The sequence below is a fragment of the Megalopta genalis genome, chromosome 8 (assembly GCF_051020955.1).
Source record: "Megalopta genalis isolate 19385.01 chromosome 8, iyMegGena1_principal, whole genome shotgun sequence".
Classification (NCBI taxonomy): domain Eukaryota; kingdom Metazoa; phylum Arthropoda; class Insecta; order Hymenoptera; family Halictidae; genus Megalopta; species Megalopta genalis.
Genome location: NC_135020.1, coordinates 19,768,836 through 19,792,172, shown reverse-complemented (window position 1 = coordinate 19,792,172; position 23,337 = coordinate 19,768,836). Strand labels below are relative to the sequence as shown.

General features: G+C 36.4%; 1 protein-coding gene across 1 annotated transcript in view; it reads right to left on the bottom strand.

Moving 5' to 3' along the window:
* LOC117217707 (uncharacterized) overlaps positions 1 to 22,699 on the bottom strand; it is a 58,118-nt gene extending 35,419 nt beyond the window's left edge. The window contains exon 1 of the mRNA XM_033465503.2: positions 22,319 to 22,699. The gene's annotated coding sequence lies outside the window, so the exon portion shown is untranslated. The remainder of the gene's footprint in view (positions 1 to 22,318) is intronic.
* Between the last annotated feature and the right edge of the window lie 638 nt (positions 22,700 to 23,337).

The following is a 23,337-nucleotide window of genomic DNA, read 5'->3' as shown; positions in this document are numbered from 1 at the left end:
ATTAAACAAGAAAATAATGAATCTAAAATACAAAGGAACTATACAACAAAAAATACAAATTTGAATTCCTGTAAAAATACAAAATTAAACGTTGCACAAGTCCACCATTTTGGCGAGCTTCTATGAAATAGAACGTTGGCGAATATTAACTCCCGGGAAATGGACGTTCTGAGACGAAAACGGCAGACGAATGCAGAGTTACTATGACCCAGTGCTGAATTTCCATAGCATGCTGGTTCCAGGAAGAAATTTTGCATAAAATGTTACGTACATCTGTAACGGCACATATTGCATTTACATAAACATCAAAATATAATATTTCGCAGCTGACAGACTTCAGAGTTCGAAAAAAGGTTTTAATTATAACTTTGGATATCATAATTTCCATCAACGTCATATTTGGATTATCTACTTCATGGAATATGGAAGTTCAAGCGCTCACTCGCATGTTTTTAAAATAAATTTGTCAATTATGTTTTCATGATATATGTACATGTATATGTATATATATTTTTATTTCATTATTTATTTTCAAAAATTGTCTGTATCATTTATAATAATGGAGAAGGAAGCTACAATTGATTTCTCCTCTTAGTAATTTTCATGAAATGCAAATCATATCGTAATGAACCAAATATCTTATTATTTAAAAAATGGCGGCACTTCGCAGTTCAAGTTCGAATTTTCCGGCCCTCTTTTCGCTCTTAACGCGATAAAAATGAGGAAAAAACAATATTTATTAAAAAATTGTCTGCTGAATAGTCTAAAAATTTGGAGTTTATCGGACAGCTAGTTTTCGAGGTATTCTATCGACCATATCAGAAAATAAGAATTCGAGGCAAACGCGTTTAAACGATGTTCCTCATTGATTTTAGGGAAATGCGTGTGCTTGATTGAAACAGTAATAACCTCGTTAAATTCACAAATTTAAATCAATCAGCCTGCATTACTAACGGAGGATTAATACGTAAACTTTCGTCGATGGTTACGTGGAACGAATATGTTCCGTCAGCGATTTAAGTCGTGGCAAACTTTCTGAAATTAGGCTCGTCGCAACTCGTTTTCGTTTTATTTCTCTGCCGGATGCTTTTTGAATCCTCGAATCCGACTTCTCGTCGTTTTCGTCACGTGTCAACCGAATCGCGATTTCCTGACAGTGTGTGTACCGAGGGCACAAGCAAAAATGTCGTCAACGCGTACAGTCCGCGACAAAACGGTGGCACATTTTGAAAACAAGTGATTTTTATTCATATAATATTACAGTCGAGGTTATGTTTGTAATATCATTGAAAATTTTAGGGGAAATCTTGACCGAGTTGTATATGGAAATGTGGCAGACAATTTCAAAACATTGCCGAATGAAAAAAGATGCATTCAAGATGAATAGGAGTAATTACAGCAAAAAACTATGTAAAAACTGTGTAAATCTTTGTCAAAGACAATAGTGGCTGTTATTAAACGTAAAAGGGAAACCATAAAATATTATGTATTGGATATCATTCGTTGATTTATTGTTATACGTCATTTTTAGTTAATTATAATTCCATTATATTTCCATACAAATTGCTCTTTTTTCAAATAAAATTGTTTGAACCGACCGAATTCGATTCTATTTCATTTGTGTCCGTTTATAGTGGCGTTTTGCAAGTTTGTAAAGGGAAAAAACCTCGATTGCAATGTTAAATAAACAAAAGTCACTTAATTTTAAAGTGAGCCATTTTGTTGTTGCAGAGTGTAGAGCGCTTGAATTGCCACCGCCTTCAAGATATTTCGTATATGCGCCAATTAAAAGTTTTTCCGATACCGTTGTGTAGTGGGCGATTCCGAGAAAAAGGCCACTACTAATAGTGGACAGCGGAATCACGCGAGTTCATTCTTCGCTGAGCTACATTAACTGCTCTTTAGCGACGAAATTATGATAACAGAGAACTATTTATTCATCGAGCACAATAAGCATTTTCGCTTCTAGTATTTCTTGTAATTGCAGGGAATAAAAATAATCTCTTCAATAACTAATAGCGAGAGCCACATTGTTTCATTTGTGAAATATTTGTTAAAAATTTCATGCACCATGATAGTTATATTATTTGTACTATAAATATAACGATAGTACAAGCAACATAATCTGAATGGCATTCGTATGATGCGAATGTAATATAAAGTCATAAAAATAATATAAAAAGTAAATATTTCTTTTATTATAGCTTTTCGTTTTGCTCAGCACCGAAAGGGTTAACTCACTCGATTTTTCATTGATAATGTACGTGACGTGTAGCCTGCGAATCTTTATGCGAAATAAAAATTATCTGCAACAGTTGCAAGACAGGAGCGAAGCATAATTTTGTTTTCTTGTTTAATCATTTTGATAAGTGAAAATTAATGCGTCAATATATTTTAGTTTACTTTAATGTTTGTGTCAACCAATGTTTGACACTTGGGAAAATTCGTGAGCATCTATTTTCCAGCTAAAATAGACCCCCATTTCACTCCAGCGAGGTCAAAGATGACCCGAAGAGAGGCCTTAAGACGTACCAGGCAAGGGTGGTTGCGCGCTTCGCATCCCCTAAAGATTCTTTGTGGGATCTGGTGGTTTATGGCACGTCAATCGCTATTGAGCGAGAAGCCAAAACCCTAGAAGATTGCGTGTCTACAAGAAAGGCGCATCCTAATTGTTAGGAGAAATAGGTTATAATGTTATTTTATAATCGATGTATCGTATCGTTGTTTGTAATTTATTTATACGTCGCCATTGTTACCAATATTGCATTCGTTTGTCGTCGTTCAATGTATCATGTTTGTACTATACATCATTTCCATTGTGCTAAATTAAACATATTTCAACACTTTTTGTACTGCCGCCGTTTAAATGACCCGTTTCACATTTTTCATTTTATAATTATCGAAATCATAAAGCTCTGCTTTCATTGGAAATTATCGAGTACATCTCTTTATTCGGGCACATAATGTTATAAAAATTGTGAAAATTGAAATAAATTATATATTAATAATAAATATAAATAAATAATATAATTATATAAATAATAAATAAATAAATTTATATATTTAATATTCATATAATACTTATATATTCTATATTTTTCCGTATTATATCGCATTAAACATTATTATATATATTATTATTATATTATATTATATTATATAATTAATATATTATATATTATATTATATATATATATATTATATATATAATTATTGTCCATTTAGCACCTGCCGATCACAATTCCTTCAAGCGAAGTTTAAAGCTACTTTTCTATATTCCGCACTAATTTTGCTAAAAAGAATGGAGATAACTTTTTCCAAAGGAACGTACAAAATACCATTTCGCGTATCCCGCAGCGGTATAAATCTGCCGAGACGTTGCATGTTCCATTTCGCGCGTCTCATCGTTCTTTCAAATTCTGGATGGGCCATTTTATCACTGTTCTCAACAACTTCCTTAGCCACGAGACCGTCGCGCCGTAAAGCGGAGCAATACGTGTCGGCCTTAACTCGGTCTGGAAACGAGTTTTCGCGAAACTCCGGGGAATCCTTGCTGTTCCGATCACCCGTTGCATCTCGGTGCACAACGCGCAATAACTTAGCGCACACAGGACGAGACCGTGTCGCCTAGGATCGTCACATCTAGCGCGCAACCAGATAATATTTATTGTGCTACACGGATTCCCCGTATTGTTTGTGTCCTCGGTGTTCTTTTTGTTCGATGGTTGGATCCGTATCCAACTCGCTTTGGCCCAGATTCAACGGCGAACATTCGCTGCATAAATAAGTCGTTCCATTGATTCGCCTCCTATAATTAACCCCCCGCCCCGCGCGTTCCTATAATTAACCTGGTTTATCAAATTTTTCCGTTAACATAATCAACAGCGACGACGTCCCTCCCCCATAATTGAATGAACTCATTAACTTTCCTGGGATAATTAACAGGTCGGATCGATTTTCTTTCGATGCTTAATTGGCTTCATTAATCTACCGGCCGTAGGCGGTTCGATTTATCGATCTCCTGTCTCCGTTCGACTTCGATTTATTTATCCGTTTTTATTCGTTTATTCATTTTATCCGTTTCGTAATCTCGCCGTTGATTTTTCTCTGAATTAATCTTCTGTAAACGATTGTCCCGTTTCAATGATCATTTCGATCGCGTTATCGGCGGCTGCCTCAACGCCGTGTGACAACACTTTTCAATCGTCCGTAAATTGCGATTCATAACCGACGGCGACTGTTTGCGATCGATCTCGTTAAATGCTTTTCTGTGATCAACACAGCGACGGCACTTTTTTTGTCGGCCACAGATTCAACATGAGCGACCTAATTACATACATTACTTAATTTCAAGCAGTTCAACGATCGATAGACAAGATACCGGACTGGAAAATGGTGTATCGATGTTATCCGACCCGTTGTACAGAGCTAAATGCTGGATGCTTCGTTATCGGATCGCGATATCCGGGTGGATGCGTATTTTCATTAACCGTGCAGCAAAATTGTTGGAATGTTAAATAAGCACGCGATGTAATAAGCATTCGTTTAACGTGATACCCGCTACCGATTGTTTTACAATTTTAACAAAAATTCGTAATTCATATCTGAGTATTTTTTTTTTATTTGGAATTATTATCGAAATGAAAAATTTCCGTTTATTTTCATTATAACGAATTCTATTAAATCTTCGGGATTCAATTGTCGCCATTTTAGGGTCATTCAGTCACTTGTTCTCTCTCTCTCTCTCAGTCTCTATAATTTAATTTCCAAACAATTTAATTATTTACAAGGTTTCGATATGTGATATAGTTCTCTATGAATAGTATTTGCAATATTTATAAAGTATCAAAATATTATTATCAATTTACTAAAATTTTAAATATTAAAGTATAATATTGTTTCGAGATTATAAAAGCAAACGCTTAAGAAACGTTATTTTTTATTTCTTAAAGCGCTGAAATCTATGAGAATAATGTGTTCATCTTATTGTGTATAAAATTATAAAAATAAGATCAATTATATCTAAATAGATTATTCTTAGCTTACCGTAATTTCAAATACTAAAATAAAATATTGTCTTGAGATTATAAAAATAAATATTGTAATATTATTGTTTACTTCGAAGAATTTTTTACGAATATGATATATTCAAGTTATTCTATAAAATTACGAAAACAGAATCTCCTTGTTCTCGAGGGCATACAATAGCGGTTGGTAGGTAAAGCAATGATTTACCCCTGCCGTGCGACGTGCAATTCGTTTCATTACACCGGCTATTTTTCGAAAATCACCGCATTAGCGTTTGCCACGCCCTTTTGGCTTTCCCCGTGTTCTCCTACGATCGGTGCGATCCCGTCCCGGAAGTTTTATTCACCGAGACCGAGCCAAAAACCATTGAACTAGATTTCTGGGGGGTTTCTCCGCAACGAGGACATTTTGAGAGCAATTAAGCGGCCGGAAATATATAGATCCGTGCTTTTACGATCAATGAAAATTGTGAACAGAGGCGCTGTCTCTAACCACTGGACAGACGTCCGAACGATCGGAGTTTAGTTTCGGTTTGTTTTGTTAGCCATCTGTTCACCTACAGGACGTTCTAAACTTCACACCTCGGTTTTCACACTCTCATCGACCTTGTTAACGATGCTTCGTTTATATTTTTCACTACCGCAGTCCGAAATAATACTATAAAAAGTATTGGTACACCATTTGCAAGGAAATAACTTTTATAAAATTTTCGCTAGGGAAATTATTGAACTTTTTCACATGTGATTTCTGTGTTCTTAGTTTTTTTTAGTTGTTTCTGCAATTTTATAGACTAAAGACCTTTCAAATTCGAATTTGTTAACCCTCTTCAACGTACAAATATTTTCATTTATTCGTAGTACAACCGAGAAGGGGGTGATTCTATGTGAAAAAATAATAACAAATAACCTTGTTGACGATGTTTCGTTTATATTTTTCACTACCGCAGTCCGAAATAATACTATAAAAAGTATTGGTACACCATTTGCAAGGAAATAACTTTTATAAAATCTTCACTCGGGAAATTATTGAACTTTTTCACATATGATTTCTGTGTTCTTAGTTTTTTTTTAGTTGTTTCTGCAATTTTATAGACTAAAGACCTTTCAAATTTGAGTTTGTTAACCCTCTTCAACGTACAAATATTTTCATTTATTCGTAGTACAACCGAGAAGGGGGTGATTCTATGTGAAAAAATAATAACAAATAACCTTGTTGACGATGTTTCGTTTATATTTTTCACTACCGCAGTCCGCGATAATACTATAAAAAGTATTGGTACACCATTTGCAAGGAAATAACTTTTATAAAATTTTTACTAGGGAAATTATTGAACTTTTTCACATGCGATTTCTGTGTTTTTAGTTTGTTTTAGTTGTTTCTGCAATTTTATAGACTAAAGACCTTTCAAATTCGAGTTTGTTAACTCACTTCAACGCGCAAATATTTCTATTTATTTAGGTTGGGCCGGAATTCGTAGTACAACCGAGAAGAGGGTGATTCTATGCGAAAAAATAATAACAAATAACCTTGTTGACGATGCTTGGTTTATACTTTTTACTACTGCAGCCCGCAAAAATGCTACGAAAAGTATTGGTACACTATTTGCAAGGAAATACCTTTTTTAAAATGTTCAAAAGGGAATTATTGAATTTGTTGGTAATGTCAGAGGGACTAGTTTATTAAACAATGACAATTATAAAAAATAATTTGTGTTTCCTGTGTATACGGTATTATTGTTTACACCTTCAGAAGTTATGTATCGGTAAATCGTAATTTGTAGCTATAAATATTATAATAATAAGCCTACGAAAAGTAAAAATACTTAAAAAGTAAAAAATTATTTAATGTAAAAAATATTTAAATACACTAGGCCAAAATAATTCGGCGACGACGGACCGACGAAAGGGATTTGCATAAATGGATTTGTCAGCAAATTATCAACGACATGGGAATAAACTTTTTTGGAATGTCTAGTCGCATCTTTGAACTACAAGAAATCATTTTCCATTAGCTCTTGTTTATTTGTTTACTGATCCGATTATTCTTCGTAACTAGTACAATGATTGTCATAAATGTGATAGACCACAAATAAAAAGTGCAAAGAAATGTGTTAATATAATTCTAGATAAACGCTCCATTGATATTTCATGCTTAGCTAGCGTGTAAAATAATAAAGAAAAGGTGAAAAAATTTCTTTATTTCTGTTACGTTGGATGCGATAAAATGTAGAACGAATTGCGTGCAAAATTGAACTGTCATCCTGCAGTATCGGTTAAATGAAACAAAAACATTCTTGGCAATTGCACACCTGGGGGGTAATCGTTTTAGGAGTACAGAAAAGAGAGACGTAGAAATAACGTGTAATTGAAGCAATATCATTTCGTTTTTCTCTTCAAAGGTCTGTTAAGACTTTACAAACAAGTAAAATTCTATCGACTAATTTCTGTGTTCATACTTTTTTTTTAGTTATTTCTGCAAGTTTATAGAATAAAGACCTTTCAAATTCGAATGTATTAACCCACTTCAACCCTCCAATATTTTCATTTATACCGAATCGACTGGAATTCGTAGTACAATCGAGAACGGGGTGATTCCACGTGGAAAAATAAGAACAAAATTTGCTATAACATTTTTTTTCTTATTAATTATATTTTTGCATACTCTACACTATTTTTTTAATCCCACAGATCCCGTAGACCCTAACTAGTTCTCTACTCAATTTACTAACAGCCAGGCCCTTTTATCTTCGTCAGCCATCGTTAAGCTCTAACAATTTTATATATTTCATTAATTACGTCTTCCTTGGCCCTACACAATTTCTTAGCAAATCCCCAAAGATTTCGTTTAAAACTTATTTTCTATATTCAATCCACCCATTTTCAATTTCTTTTCTTCAACTTAACGCTAAACCCACCGAACTCTAAACGTAACTTTGTGAAGAATTTAGTTGTCGTCTATTCTTCTACCGCAGTTGCAGCCGTCCAAGACAGAGTTTACAAACATTGACTATGACTGAAACATTCCGTTTACTGTTCGTTGCTCAGAAGAAGTCCGCCATTTCGAAGAGGAGCAAGGAGCGTATTCCTCTCGCGTCGTCTGACATGCACGCCCGTAGTCGCCGCTTTTCTATGACCTTCCGAAACCCACTTCTATTGGTAAACGAGAAGACCCACAAGCTAATCAACGCGAGGAGCAAAGAGGATCGGTCGCCCGCTCCACCTAATCACATCTCTTGCTCAGCGCGTAACTTAGCCAATAGTAATCAAAAGTCTGAAAATTGGAAGAGGCTAGGTGGAGCGGGCGACCGCCTTCCCTTGCCTTTTGCGTCATTTAGTTTATGCGCAGTGTTTCATTTTCTCGTTTCCCGTTATTACCTTCAGGTTTTTAACGTTGTACGTTAATATCAGTACGCAAGATATCAGTATAATTCCTATACTCGAATATTACATTGCAAGCCTGCGAACTGAGAGTAATACCGTACGTGCAAAGCATGATTATTTTCTCTTATACTAAAAATATTATACTAAGTTGTACAAATTATATAAATATTAAATATTATATTTTATGTTAATATTATACTATATTATACTGTATATTATACTATATGCAGGGTGTCCCAAAATTATGGTATTTCCGGCAAACGAGGGATTGCTGAGGTGATTTGAAGTAACTTTTTCCTTAGCGAAAATGAGATCAGCGGCTTCGTTTACGAGTTATCGATGAAAAACAGCGGCCAATAAGACGCGAGCTCTTCTGGCGCGACGCGAGCCAATAAGCCGAACCGACCGCTCGTTGGCTGGGCCGCGTCGCGCCGGCCGAGTTCGCATCTCATTGGTCACTGTTTTTCATTAATAACTCGTAAACAAAACCGCGGATTGCATTTTTGCTAAGGAAAAAGTTGTTTCAAATCACCTCAGCAACCCTTCATTTGTCGGAAATACCATAATTTTAGGACACCTTGTATAATATACTAAATAACACGTATTTAAGAGTGTATGATAACTGTTTAAAAAAATATATATGATACAACATAAATATAAAAAATATATGTATAGTACAGTAGGTTTGCTGTATAATCCAATGTAAAGTTAATCAAGATGGTAGTTAGTAATTTGTAATTACAAATAATTACGTGTTCGTCAGAAGAATCTGAAGTTAATGATTTTGGGATAAGACGACGCTCTTGCGCCTTGTATTTGTTGTGTCTGTTTCACTTTGTCTCGATTGTTCTACGTCTCCTGACTCCGCCGTCGTGCGTTTCGCTCGCCTGTGGTCGCGTAAATAATACACTTACACATCAACACAAAGTACAGGCACACGAGTCTGATATGTCGCTAGCCGAAAATGGCGACCACGGGGGAGCGAGACGTGACGGGAGTCAGGAGACGTTTGTTTTTATTCGGCCGAATTCGAGTTCCTCGTTTCGTGGAAATTCAGTGTTGCGGCTAAGTTGGGACCAATAAGAAGGGATCGTTTTTGCCAATAAGGAATTGGTGGGAATCGGTCCTACACTTTTCTCAGCTGACTTCTTCTGAACAATGGACAACACATAGCTCGCAACAATTAATGTTTGTAAACGCTGTCTCGGACGGTGGCAACTGCGGTGTAGAAAAATAGACGAAATATACTAAATTAAAAGAAGACGAAATTAACACTATGTCGTCCGGTGGCACCACGCTGGTGCCATGCGAAAACTATCTGTTGTACGCCGGTGGTACCACTTTGGTGCTATTTTAAAAAAACTGAAATAACATTTGAACTATATTTTTTGGGTGTTAAAAGGCAGCAAACTAACTATAGCATTGTGCTTATTTAACTAAGAATCAAGTACGACAATTCTTGGATGACATATCTTAATTTTAGGAATTTATATTACCGCCATCTTCGAAATTCTTTTTTAAATCTAAAATCTCCAAGCTATTATACCGGCGTCAAACAAAAGAATCGTATCTAAGATCTGCGGACGGCATAGTGTTAAGACGAAAATAGACTAAATTCTTTACAACGATGGACAGACTTTGAAGTCGATTTTCTCGAAAACAGAACTCCGGAGAAAAGAAATGTTATACCAAATTTTTTTCTTATTTTCTCACGTAGAATCACGTAGAACCCCTGTTCGGTTGTACCACGAATTCCGACTCACCCGGTATGTATCGTACCCATAAACCAATTTTTAAACTTATTTTCGCTTGATTGTCAAGTGGAAAATTAACGTCGTTCGATTCCCTTCTGTTAAAAGCAGTTGCGCACGCATAGTTAATGAGGCATAGTTTCGCATTTAATACAGTTTATAGGGTTTAATAATGTGCATCGTTCATTTAATGTATCGGTGACACACGCGGGGGTGGTCGTCAAGAGATTAACGATAAATAAAACGCGTTGTTTCACTTGTGTGGCAACGAATAACGTTCTTTTTATTTACAGCGAGGTCAGGGCTGTACCGTAACGAGCATAAAATCGCCCCGTGTACCAAAGCTGCGGGTCATCAATTTCACGATAATCTTTCGTTCGTTTGTCCCTTTATCTTTATCTCTGCTGTCACGTGGCATAATCCAGTGGTGGCCTTTGGCCGAATCGAACGGCCCCACGAAACACGAAATTTCTGCCGTATCAGTTCCCCGGCAGCGGCGAGTCAGTCAGTCGTCGGGATGGAAATCCGCCGGAAACTCGATTAGTCACGATTAATCATTCGGCGCGCCGATTCATTACGGCGATGTGCGGTCGACGGATCGAGAAAGTGTGGAGTGATGCAGCCCGATGCTGTCTAAAAGACGAATGAAAAATGTTTGCCGGGTTTCAGCGGAGGACATTACGAATCTTTCCATTCGACCGGCGTTTCTCGCGCAACTATTTTCATCAATCATTTTCTTTGACTTCCCGTTGCAGATAAAACGGTGACACGATGTTTCTCTTTTCGAGTTTTATTCAAAATACGAGCTTTTAAGTGAATTTTATGCACTTCGCAATTTAGAACCGGCGAAGATTTTACGGGCAGAGAATTAGTCGATATTATACTAACTGTTTCAGATCATTTTAATAAATGATCGTGAACGAATTCGCAGCAGATGAAACGACGACAGGAGTTATACTAAACGTTCTGTTTCAACGCGAACTTTTAATTGAATTTTATACTACTTTTATGCAATAAATTGTATACAACTTCAAAGTTTAAGATCGACGTGGATTTTACGATCACAGAATTAATTAATTTTATTGACACATTTTAAGCTGGAGAGTATTTGACGAGGATTTTACGATACGAGAGTTGATTTTATCAACTGTTTCGGATTATTTCAATGCATAATCGTGTTTTATTTCTCGCAGAAAACGAAACGGTTAAACGAAAACGAAACCCGAGTGATATTACACGTTTTATTTTAATTCGATGCGTCAATTTTTCACGCTGTTTCACAGTTCGATGTTGACAAGGATTTTATGCTCAGAGAATTAGTCAATTTTATGAACTGTTTTGAAATATTTGAATGCATCATAGCGTCTGACTTTTCGATGTAGATAAAACAGTGACACGAGATAAAATAAACGTTTTACGTTAATACGTACTTTCAATTGAATTTTACACCGTTTTACGAGACCCATTATCGGCGAAGCTTTTAGTACAGTATACCGTTTCAGTGCAAAACAATTACAAATATAAGGTTTCTTCGACATCTTTCAAATATTCGAACTTCACAAACTAAAACTGTTTATCTAGAAATATTTCAGTCAATGTTCGTGCATTTTTTTATTAACACTAGATTTACGGAGCACAAAAAACAGCTGTTTTATATTAGTTTATAAAAGTAACAATAAAACATTTATTCTGATTTTTGTAACAAGTGTTATTGTAACATTTGCCGTAAGTAACATTTAAATTGAATAAACAACTCATAAATGTATCTTTACGATATGAATGTATCAACTCATAAATGTACCTTTGCGATATAAATAATCGTAAATTGAAAAATTTGTGACCCGTCATTTTGACGGGTTCCGTAAATCTAGTGTTGAAAAGGTTCTTCATTCCAAATTAATTATTTTGTAGATGAGATTCACCTTCTTGTATTTCACAAAATATTTCACATAAATAAATAAAAATCAAATGTAAATCTTTCTGCATGTCTCGTTCACATTTTTGAAAATAAATTTCATTTATTTGTTCATATTTGTAATGAAATTCGTATTATAATACATTAACAAAAATTGAATGATATTTTATAAGTAATCGTTGAAGATTAATGGAGATTAAGCATTTGTAACAAAATGTGGATATATTAGCTCATAAATAACTATGTAAATTCGTATTGTTAAAAATTGTACAAAAGATGGTCAGCCTTGATTTATGATAGGATTAATTTTATTGGTGAAAAGGTGAATTTGATTTGCATAAGGGTGAACGAAATCTGCGAAACAATTGATCTGATTTCCAGAAAGGTGAATATGATATACGCAATTACACATTTTGAGTGCAAAACCTGTGCCGTATCAATGAATAAATAAAACAAAGAGTACACGAGCCCAAAAGAAGAGCTTGCTACCAGGATCATTTATCACTTGGAGCGGTTCGAATTAAATTTTCATCTACGTCGAGGCAAATTCGTTGCGAAAGGAGAATAGCTGTTCAATGGACTGCAAAATTGTGGAAATAATGCAGGCGGACACTCGGGGGGCAGGGTGGACAAGACTCTCGTACGGTACGAATGAAGATGGTAGAATGCCGTGGAAAGAAGCAGGAGATAATGGTGTATGCGTAACCACCAAAGCGAATGAGGATATCGTTTCTACTACGTTTAACGTGAAAACACTTGCTATTCGTATTATTATCAACCCCATAGTGTAAATATTTAATGAAGCTCCGTGTGTTTCGAATTTCAACAACATTACGATTCGTATAATATCCCAAGCTTATCATGTTTCATACAGTAACAGATTCGCTTTAAATTGATTTATCTTCCAGGGCGATTTGTTCGACAGAACTTCGAATAATTATTTTCAAAACGACACGCGGAAATTCGCTGATCTTTTCGAACGCGAAATGATACGTTTAAATGTTGTCAGGAAAGAGACGAAACCGAGGGCATATGCACACTACGGAGCAAATAACCGGGTTTAGAAAAGGTTCTTTGGAACGCATTGTCCTGTCAGTTTTGATAGGATGGGGGCTGTTTGTATAGACACACGTTCGCCATTATACTTTACCTTGTCGCTCCGTTAAATCCTCAACAGTGACACGGTCGTATTGGTTGTTTGTTTGCAGACATAACTTTGCACAATCGAATTGTCGAAACTGTATTAATAGTTCTCTCACGAACTGATTGTTCACGGCATTCCGGCGTTTCCAAACGTTTCTTTCCCGATCAAGCAGAGATCTGTACGTATGTATATTTATTTCCTCACCATTTATCAATTATTATTTCATTCATTATTTTCACATTATATTCATATTATCTATAAAGAAATAATTAAAACAGAAAATTGTGTGAAATCAATTTAATACATTCGGTTTCCGTTCGTGTTCTATTTCGCTGAAACCATTCGCACGAGTAATGAGAATAATTTATAATTGTTAATTAATTTATTTGAATTTATGTTTATGAAGATGTGACATTCGCAAGCTCTACAGTCTATCGGTCAAATTTTTTGTCCCACTTTAAAGACGAGTGTGTCACGAACATTTGCAAATAATTAATTTGAGAACAGTTAATAACAATGTGGTCTCACTTCGTCCTCGATGCATAGCACTTCCATTACATTTGATAACAGAATTCGAAACTCTAATTGCGTTTTCTTCGAAATAAGATTTTTGAAACTAGCCAAGCATAGTCTGCTTAATTTAGTATAATAATTTCTTTCCTTTTGGTAGTTAATTATTTTATTATATTTAATTATATTAGTTAATTATTTTTATATAGTGTAAATAATATTAACCCTTTCGTGTGCCTTATCGACCTTATTGTGGAAAAAAATTACCTTCCTTGTAACAAAATTCATATGAAATTAAAAAATTTGAAATGAGTAGATAAATTGACGTTAAATTTAAAAATTGAAAAAAAGATGGTCAATTTTGACCGGTGAAAGGGTTAATTTGATTTGCAGAAAGGTAAATATGATCTACGAAATGGTTGATTTAGAATGCGATACCTGCAGAAAATCCAACGTATCTGTAAGGAGTAATTAAAAAAATGTATTAGAAGAATTGCTAAATAAAATTATAAATAATTATATGTAATACTCTGTCACACATATTTTTGTCGAAAAGGTTCGCCGTTCGAGTGTCAATTAATGAAACCGAAACTAGAAAGTTAAAATTTGTCACAGTGCATCTAATTCCAGTAAAAAGTATATCGAACTCCTAGTGAAATTCGTCTGAACCGAATGCAGAGCAATAAAGATGAATTCCTTAATCTAGCCAAGGCATTGAAGAACCGCAATGCAAACACCGACTCGAAAATATTATTTCTCTTTCACTATCATCGTCTTGCGAAGTTTCCGGTGGATCACGATCATCTATTATTATACTCTTCATGAAATTCGAGAAATTGGATTCGAGGAGTTGCGACCGCTATCGGCTTTCACCCCTAAATTCAGGGACGCGAGACAATGGGAAGTAAGTAGATTTGACCGGTCTTTGATCAGACTCGATGCGAATTGGTCCACGCAAGGTCGAAAATTGTTCGGCCCGAGGTAATCGGACAATGAAGGACACCCGCAGGTCAGAATTCGATCCGGTTTACTCTGTTTAATGAATCGTGTGACGGATCCCGCGGTGTTTTGCCTAAAATTTCGAACTGCAGTCACCGCCGACGAACGTAGTCGGCGATTTACGTTGACCTTTCGAACTGCGCGGCGAACATTACTGGCTATAGAATATCCCAGAACCAGATTGAATTCGTTACCCGTACACTTAAAAGGGTATTTGGACTGTTTATTTTGAAAATGGTGTAAGTCGATTTAAAAAAAAAAATGAGATATCACACAATTTGTGATTAATTTAGTGTAACCTTTTTATTTATAATTAGTTCATGTTTAATATCTTTAAAGATGCCAATGTTTTTTTCTATTTAAAATTGGCCAATAAAATAAATTGTGCAGCGATTGATTATGAAAGTGGTGTAAGTCCAATTTAATAATATAAATAATATTAATATTAATAATATAAATAAATTTATTTTATACGAAATGAAGCGAGAGAATTTCGTTTCAACAACAAATTTACAAAATGCAATGAAACAACGGGTAAGAAAAAAAAATGTCGGAAAAAAGGTAAACTGGTTGTGAAAATATGTTGGATGAGGTTTTGCAAAAGTGCACCGTACACTATTTTATATAAAACATCGATGGAGGACATAGAATTTAAGACGTTAGATGTATCATCCACGTGTCGGGGAAGACCGCCAAAATTTGAGAGAATCGCCCTGGCACCTTTGTTTAACGATGCCAAACCTATTACATACGAGAAATATAAAGATATGGAATAGTTATTACCTTACGTATCTTCTGTGCATCATGAATATTTCAAAACACTACCACATAAAGAGCATACATAAATAATAGCAATATCTTATGTTGAGTTTAATATATAAATATAATTAAAATAATTATTACAAAAACAAAATTGGATGAATAGAAAATATATTTTAAGTGATATTTAATTTTTCATAATTGAAATTAAATGATTTTTACAACCGACTAATTATGAAAATGGTGTAAGTACATTCACAGTTTGGAAATATATATTTACATTTATAATTCATTAATTATTATATAATTATATTATTATTTACTAATTTATATAATTAAATTACATATTGATAAATTAGTAGACACATTTCCAGACTTGGTATAATTAATTTATATTTTTGAATTGACTAATATGCTAACCTTTCATTTTCTCGAAATAACAAAAAGTGGACTTGCACCATCTTCGAAATAAACGTTCCATTTGTCACTGAAGATACAGAGAACCTCGAGGCCACCGAGATATCGTAAACGGAATTGTTTATTTGCGTTGAAGAAACGAACCTTTATTTGTTCTTTCAATTTGATACATCTTTCACCGATTCCGAACGAACAGCATGTTCCGCACAGTTATTTCGCAAACAAGCTACCATTGTATTTCTCCGCACTGATTTCATATTTCCTTGCTAGATCAAATCAAGTTGCTTGTTAACATTTTAGATATCGACACGATTTGTATAAACGTCAAAATAAAAATTTATATAAAATTGCTTATAATTTATATCAGACTACTGGTTTTGCAATAACACAATATGAGTTGTAATTTTCCTAACGCTCATCCAAGAACTGTTTGAATACTCTTATGAACTGGTGAATACTCTTATATATGTAAATTTTATATCGTTCTACTAGAGTTTATTAGTTCTAAAGGTAGAACTTACGATGTTACTTATCTTATTTATCTGACAGTATAGTTGTATTAATTTGGAATCGATTGTTGTATAAAATCAAGCAACATCTACTTCATAATTGCTACCTTTTACCAAAATTGTATTTGGACAAATGATATCTGCAAATACAGTAAATTTTCCTAAATTATCTTCTTCAGCTTGTAAACAGAAATGGACAATTTGGGAAAAGAGGATACGATTATTCGAACCTCCTCGCAGTTTTATAGTTGCCGATTGTCAACAATTATAAAAACAAGCCGCGAGGCTCGAATAATCGTATCCCCTCCTCCCAAATTGTCCGTTTCTGTATACAAGCTGGGGAACAATTCGGGAGAATTTACTGTAGCTAAATTTACTGTACTCTAAAATCTGCCCATTTCAGCAGGCTTTTCGCAAAACGGTGTATTAGGCCCCATACTACAGGATGTCCCAAAAATGTCTCGCAATCTGTAAATGCTGGATTTCTGAGGTAATTTGAAGTAACTTTTTTCTGAGCGAAAATGCAATCCCGAGATTTCGTTTACGAGTTATTAACGAAAAACACCGACCGATAATAATAACAATAATATTTAGGAAATTTGGAAAAATTTAGTATACCAAGTTTAATTCGATTCTCCAAATGGAAAGAGACAATGTAACGATGCTTATGATATTATAAATTTTAACTTATTGGTTTTTGTTTCCATTCAGTACACATCACTCCGATTTTGTAGGATTTTTATAGTCGTTAGTACGGCAATTAACGCGTCGTTAATGTCTCGCGGAACAAAACATTTGCAGAGTGTTGGAAGTGGTTACTAAGTAACGTTTTTCTCTTAAATCGCGAGTATGTATTTGGACAGAACGAAAGAGGAAAAAAGTATCGCGTTGTTTTTACTCGAACATCGCGTTTGGTAGGTGGCATATTTATTTTTTATTTTTTAACGAAGGAAATGCGTTAGCTCTTTAATGAAATGTCACGCGATTTTTGCGATACAGCGACATTCGCGATCGTAAAAGGACAGGAACGAATGCAATATTGGGTTGTTTGGAAAGTTCATTTCGCTCTTGTATGACATTTTTGGACGTAAACAATTGCAAATTGGCTCGTTTGCATTTAACTTCCATTAGGGCATCGTTGTGCAGTTAACACTGCATATTATGCATACAGCATACAGTGCATACCGCATACGGTCCATACCGCGTACGATTTATTCTTTGTCCTATAATAAAAAGGAAATCACGAGAAGATTACAAGTTCATTTTTTGTTAAGCTTTCCTGTCAGTCGTGGTAATGCAGTAGTTCAAACAGTTTTCTTATTTTTCAAATTACAGTAATGTTTTCCTAATTCGCGCTCAGATTGCGCGCATAAAAATGGACAATTTGGGAAGAGGGGATGCGATTATTCGAACTTTGCGTCTCGTTTTTATAGTTTTTGACAATCGGTAACTATAAAAACGAGCCGCGAGGCTCGAATAATCGTATTTCTTCTTCCCAAACTGTCCATTCTTCTATGCGCAATCTGAGCGCGAATTAGGGAGAAATTACTATATTGTGGTTTCGAAAGCTATTCTGCAAACAAATTGTAGGAATTGTTTCTGAGAAAACTGTCAAGACTTTTGCATTTTTGACGAAAACAGTTCCAGGATTGCGAATGCCACTGTCCAAACAATTTTTAGGAATTGTTTTTGAAAGGACTACTAAATTTTTTGCATTAGATTCAGGCACATACATTTACGAGCGGACTTCTATAAAACGTAGGAAAATTCTATAAAATGTAAATTAAATAGAAATATATTTCTTCTGTTGATAACTCTAATAAATTAAGAAGAATGCAGAAATATACGTATATACAATTCCTACAATTTGTAGGAATTGTTTCTGAGAAAGCTGTTAAGACTCTTGCATTTTGACGTAGCTGTTTAAAGCGGTACAGTAATTTCTCCTTAATTCGCGCTGAGATTGCGCACACAAATGGACAATTTGCGAAGAGGTGATACGATTATTCGAGTTTTGCGTCTCGTTTATATAATTGTTGACAATCGGCAAATATAAAAACAAGTATTTTCTAATTGTCAGTGTTCCATTTCATACAAGAAAATATTCCACATGAAAATGTGACAATGTTTGAAAAAAGATGGCAATGTTTCTTATATGAAATGGAACATTGACAATTAGAAAGTATGTAATAACTTCGAATATTGTCCTCCTTCTCCGTCGTGTTTGAATATACGATGATCCATGCTCTATAGCGTGTCTCGTTTTGCGAATATTAAAAATATTTGTGGATGAAAATATTACGAGGACACGCTTTCACAGATATTTACAGGGGATGAAAATATTACGAGGAGACGCTTTCACAGATATTTACAGGGGATGAAAGAATTTACCTTGCTGGCAGATTGTTGCCAAACGCATCGAAGACACGACGTGCGCAAAAATGTTGAACGAAAGCGTACGTAAAAGCTGTTAACGTTTTAGTAATTTTGATTATCGATTCTTGCAGTTTAATCGTGGAACTGCATAGGTTTTGTTAGATATAAACAGTGCGAGATCATTTTCGAAAAACATAGAGTACGCGACGCGATGTTTTCGGTTCCGTATTAAAGACGAATGATGGGATCGCGTACGAAAGACCGATAAGCACGAAGCACGGAGTACGTGGTCGAATCCCGGGAACAGCAAAACAATGCTGCAGTTCGCATAGTGCCGCTGCAAAACTACAACCCTCCGTTTCGTGTATTCGAACAATGTTCTGCTGTTCAGCATGTTTCCGACAAAAGTACAGCCCACTCGCAACCGATCTCGAAGCTGCGATTGTTGTTGTGAATGTTTTAATTAATTATCATAAAATATTCGAACGTCGACGCGAAGGAAACAATTATCGTGGACTGAATGATTACGAAAGAAATATTACGTTGTGCTAATTTTTGGACTATGGATTTTGGTGACGATGATTCTGTCAATTTATTTTTCTCATTGAAGTTGAAGACAGAATTATTTAGATTGTCCGGGATGGTCCAGGGTGACAAAGAAAGAGAAGAGCTTAGAAGATCTTTGACTGTGGTGGACGGTAGTTATTGGACTGTGGATTTTATGCAATTACGACGGAAAATGAATAGGAAGAAATTAAAAGAATTGAGAAATTGACGTCAAGAGTATCACAAATAAAAAAGCATTTCTGAATGGCTCTTGTTTCTTACAGCAGATGCAGACAATCTTTTTTTTTTGTTTAACGTTTGAACGGCGGACTCAGACTGGAAAAATTGATGTCCGAATGTCGACTAATTTCAATTTTCGCATGTTTCGACAAACCTTATAGAAAACCTAACGTACCTAGAAGGAATACTATAAAAAAATATATTGAAAAAATTAATAAATAAAAAGATAATGGCCCACAGAGCTGGAGGCGGTGTAGTGTAGTAAATATATATTATTTACATATCATTATGTATATTATCTATTTAAATAAATAAATTAAAACAATATAAGATAAATGATGGCAAGTATACCTAGTTATATTTTATCAAAAAGATCCGTCATTCTAGGGTTAAAGATTCACGGTACAGTAATTATTTCTGTAAGATATAAATGAACAATTTATCCGTTTGCATCGCGTTTCACTTCCAAAGATAGTAATTTCTCAGCAAAGTTACTCCATTGCTAGCCTCGGGTCCCAACGTGTACACCACTTTAGACACACCTCAAGGCATCCCAATATCTCTTCATTGGGTTTATGTTTCCATTTCGGCTAGAGTTACCGTTGCTTCGTAAATCAACGTGCGAAATAAAATACGAGACAGCACCTTTAGAATTTTTACCACGAACGAAATGCTTTGCTTTTCTGCTCGGAAATTACTCTGTGATTGTCCAACAAATCTCAATTACCGGATCCAAATCTTCTTTCCATACTGTCTCCGAATATAATAGCGAAATTCTGTACCTCTTGATCGTTCTATTTAATTGGACTCTATTCCGTTCCCCGCGGTTAACCCCTTGCCGTACATCGACGTGTCCGACTCGCGATGAATATTCCTAGTAATAACTTATCGAGTACAGATGTTATTCTGTCCTATAAAATTTGAATAAAATTCTAATCGCTTGTCATCGATATTGAAGCATTCGAGTAAATTTGGACGCACGATAAACGTCAATTTTCTTTCCCACCTAAGAAATTATGGCGGTAGAAAAATTTTCGTACAATTGCGGAGAAAATGGCAGGTCACAAGGGGTTAAAAAAGCCTCCAACAATATTACCACGCTAATACAATATCTCCGAGTACGCGGCGCAGCCTGCACAAGCAAATTATTTAAATTGGAGTAGCTTTCAATTAGAAAAGTCTTTGATCTCAGCACATAATTGATGAAAACCCGCCAAGATCGTTCTAAATTACGTTCTAGGACCGTAAAATTTTTCTTTCGGTAATTAGGCGAAAGTTCGTCCAGAACTCTAGTCACTTTCACGAGGTCTGCATGCTCATGCTCTCGACAACTCCGACAGCGAAAGGGTCATCCGCATCTTCATTATGGTAGTCACGCAGAGTTTTCATTCTTGCGGCAAGGCTACCTCATAAAACTGGAACCACCGGCTCCGTCGAAATGCCAGATGTCAGATTGCTTATTTAACGATCAAACTGTAAAGATGATTTCGTATTAGACGCGAAATATCGAGTTTACAGAGACTCAAAGGATTCGTGTTGAAAGTAATTGTTTTGCACCCAACAAGACTTTTAAATCGCAAACCATTCCAATCTGGCTTCGCATTAATATTATTGATGATACGAAGTGTCAGTGCGGTTGTTTGCAGCAAGATCTAAATCACGTCATATGTCAGTGTCCAGTATATGATTCCGAAAGAAATGCTATGATACGTAAACTTTATCAACTTAGTTTCCGCCCTCCTTACACGATAGATGCCTTTTTATGTAAACCATACATTCAACCACTGTTAATAATTTTTTAATTCCTTAAAAAGCACGACATACATTCTTAAACGTTAGATACAGTACTTGATAAGTTTCATGTATCCAAAGTAATATGTAATAATATTGTATAATATACATATACGATATAATATATCGTATATGTAATAGTAATTTTGTAATAATATATTACAAAATATATTGTACTAATAACCCCGTAGGGGGTTTCATAGCTTAATAAATAAAAAAAGACCTCTAATTTTCACCTCAATTAACCTCGCACCTTTCCAGGCTGCATTCAATTTACGATTCCAATTTAAATTAATACAATCATCAGAAAACACAATTCGCGATCGACTGACGGCACCGACAACAATGCGAACAATATTTCTTTGACAGAATTACACGTCTCCAAGCAACCAGATTGCACTCGATTTATCGCACATGTTTCTCTCCTACGACACCATAATTCCTGACAAACGCGAATGACGCAAACGAAACTGCAAATCGCTTCTTTCATCGATAAATTTTTTATAATATTAATATTTCATATATTTATAATTCACAGTGATCGAACGAGACTGCAAATGCCTGCCTATCAAAAATCCGCACGGTTTACCACAAACTTAAACATTCGATTAACCAATACCACCGCCAACAACGCTCCGAACATTCTTCTCGTCGCAACTGCATACTTCCACGATACTAAAACATTACCCTACCTACGATTCAGCAAACGCTTCGATGAACTACCCCGACGATACAATCCCCGTCTAAACTACCCCCTAACAAAAATATTCCCGAAAGATGACCCACCGATAGAGCCTAAAAGCCGGTCGAGATCCCGCAACCCTATCCCACTGGCAACATTTCTAAACGAGTCATCATCCACTTGTTCACCGTCCTTCGGGGTTTGACCTCGCCCCGCAGGACACGCGAGCAACACTGTAGCCGCTATAGCACACGTTTAACCTGGTACACACCTTAGTGTAATCAAAGAAGGTTCCTCAGTCGGTCGGCGCCTCCGCTGGAGGGTAGTAGCGAGAGCATTAGCTCGCGAGACGTCGGGTGATAGCGCCGCGTTGCCTCCTCGCGTTGGTGTCTCGGCTGCCTAGGAGAAGGGTTCGTTCCGGTCGGAGGAGGTTGAGAGGGGTCGCTGGACCGGCGGAGCAACCGCTGCTCTATCGGCCGGTATCGCGGCGGAAAATGATCGCGATCTTCGGGCAGTATCGGCTGTTCCTGGGGGCCGGAGAGCAGGCGAGCAGCGCGGATGGGGTACGCGGTCGCGACTGAACGTCCCCGGCGCGGCGTCCGCCAGAATGTTGCCGCTTGTCTAATAACGGCGGCGAGAAGCAGCGGGCTGCGCCGAGCGGTTGCCACGGTTCTCGCGACAGAGAAACCGCGGGAAAGACAGGGAAAGACCGAGGAGAATGCACGCAGGATCGAGCGAGAGTGGCCGGGCTTCTCGCGGGTGGGACCGAGAACGAGAGTGTCGGAGAGTGCGTGGAGCTGTCGCGCTGGAGGCGAGAGCGAGAGCGAGCGAGAGAGAGTGGGAGAGAGAGAGAAGAGAAACAGAGCGGGAGAGAGAAGAGAAACAGAGGGAAAGAGAGAGACTCGCCAGTGCGAGCGACCGGGAGAGAGGGTTGTTCGAGAGGGTAGAGGCAGCAGAGGGTAGAGGGTTGGGTCGTAACGCCCAGTAGCGTGCGAGCGACAGAAACGGGCTGCGATTCTTCGGCTCGAGAATCTTAAGGGTTGAGCTTGAAAGGAAAAATTCGGGAGCGGCGGCAGCCAGGCTGCTGCGGCGCCGCGTGCTGAGGCTGAATCGGTCGGGGAAATTGGGGGATGGAGACGCCGAGGACCGGGCTTCGATACAATCCCGCTTTTTCGGCCACTGTAATTATTGCGCCAGGCATCCATGAATTGAAATCTTCCCGGCGGACAATACGGACGAGAAGTTCGGTTGGCGGGTTATTGGTCGTCGCACGGTTGTTGGATTTCACGG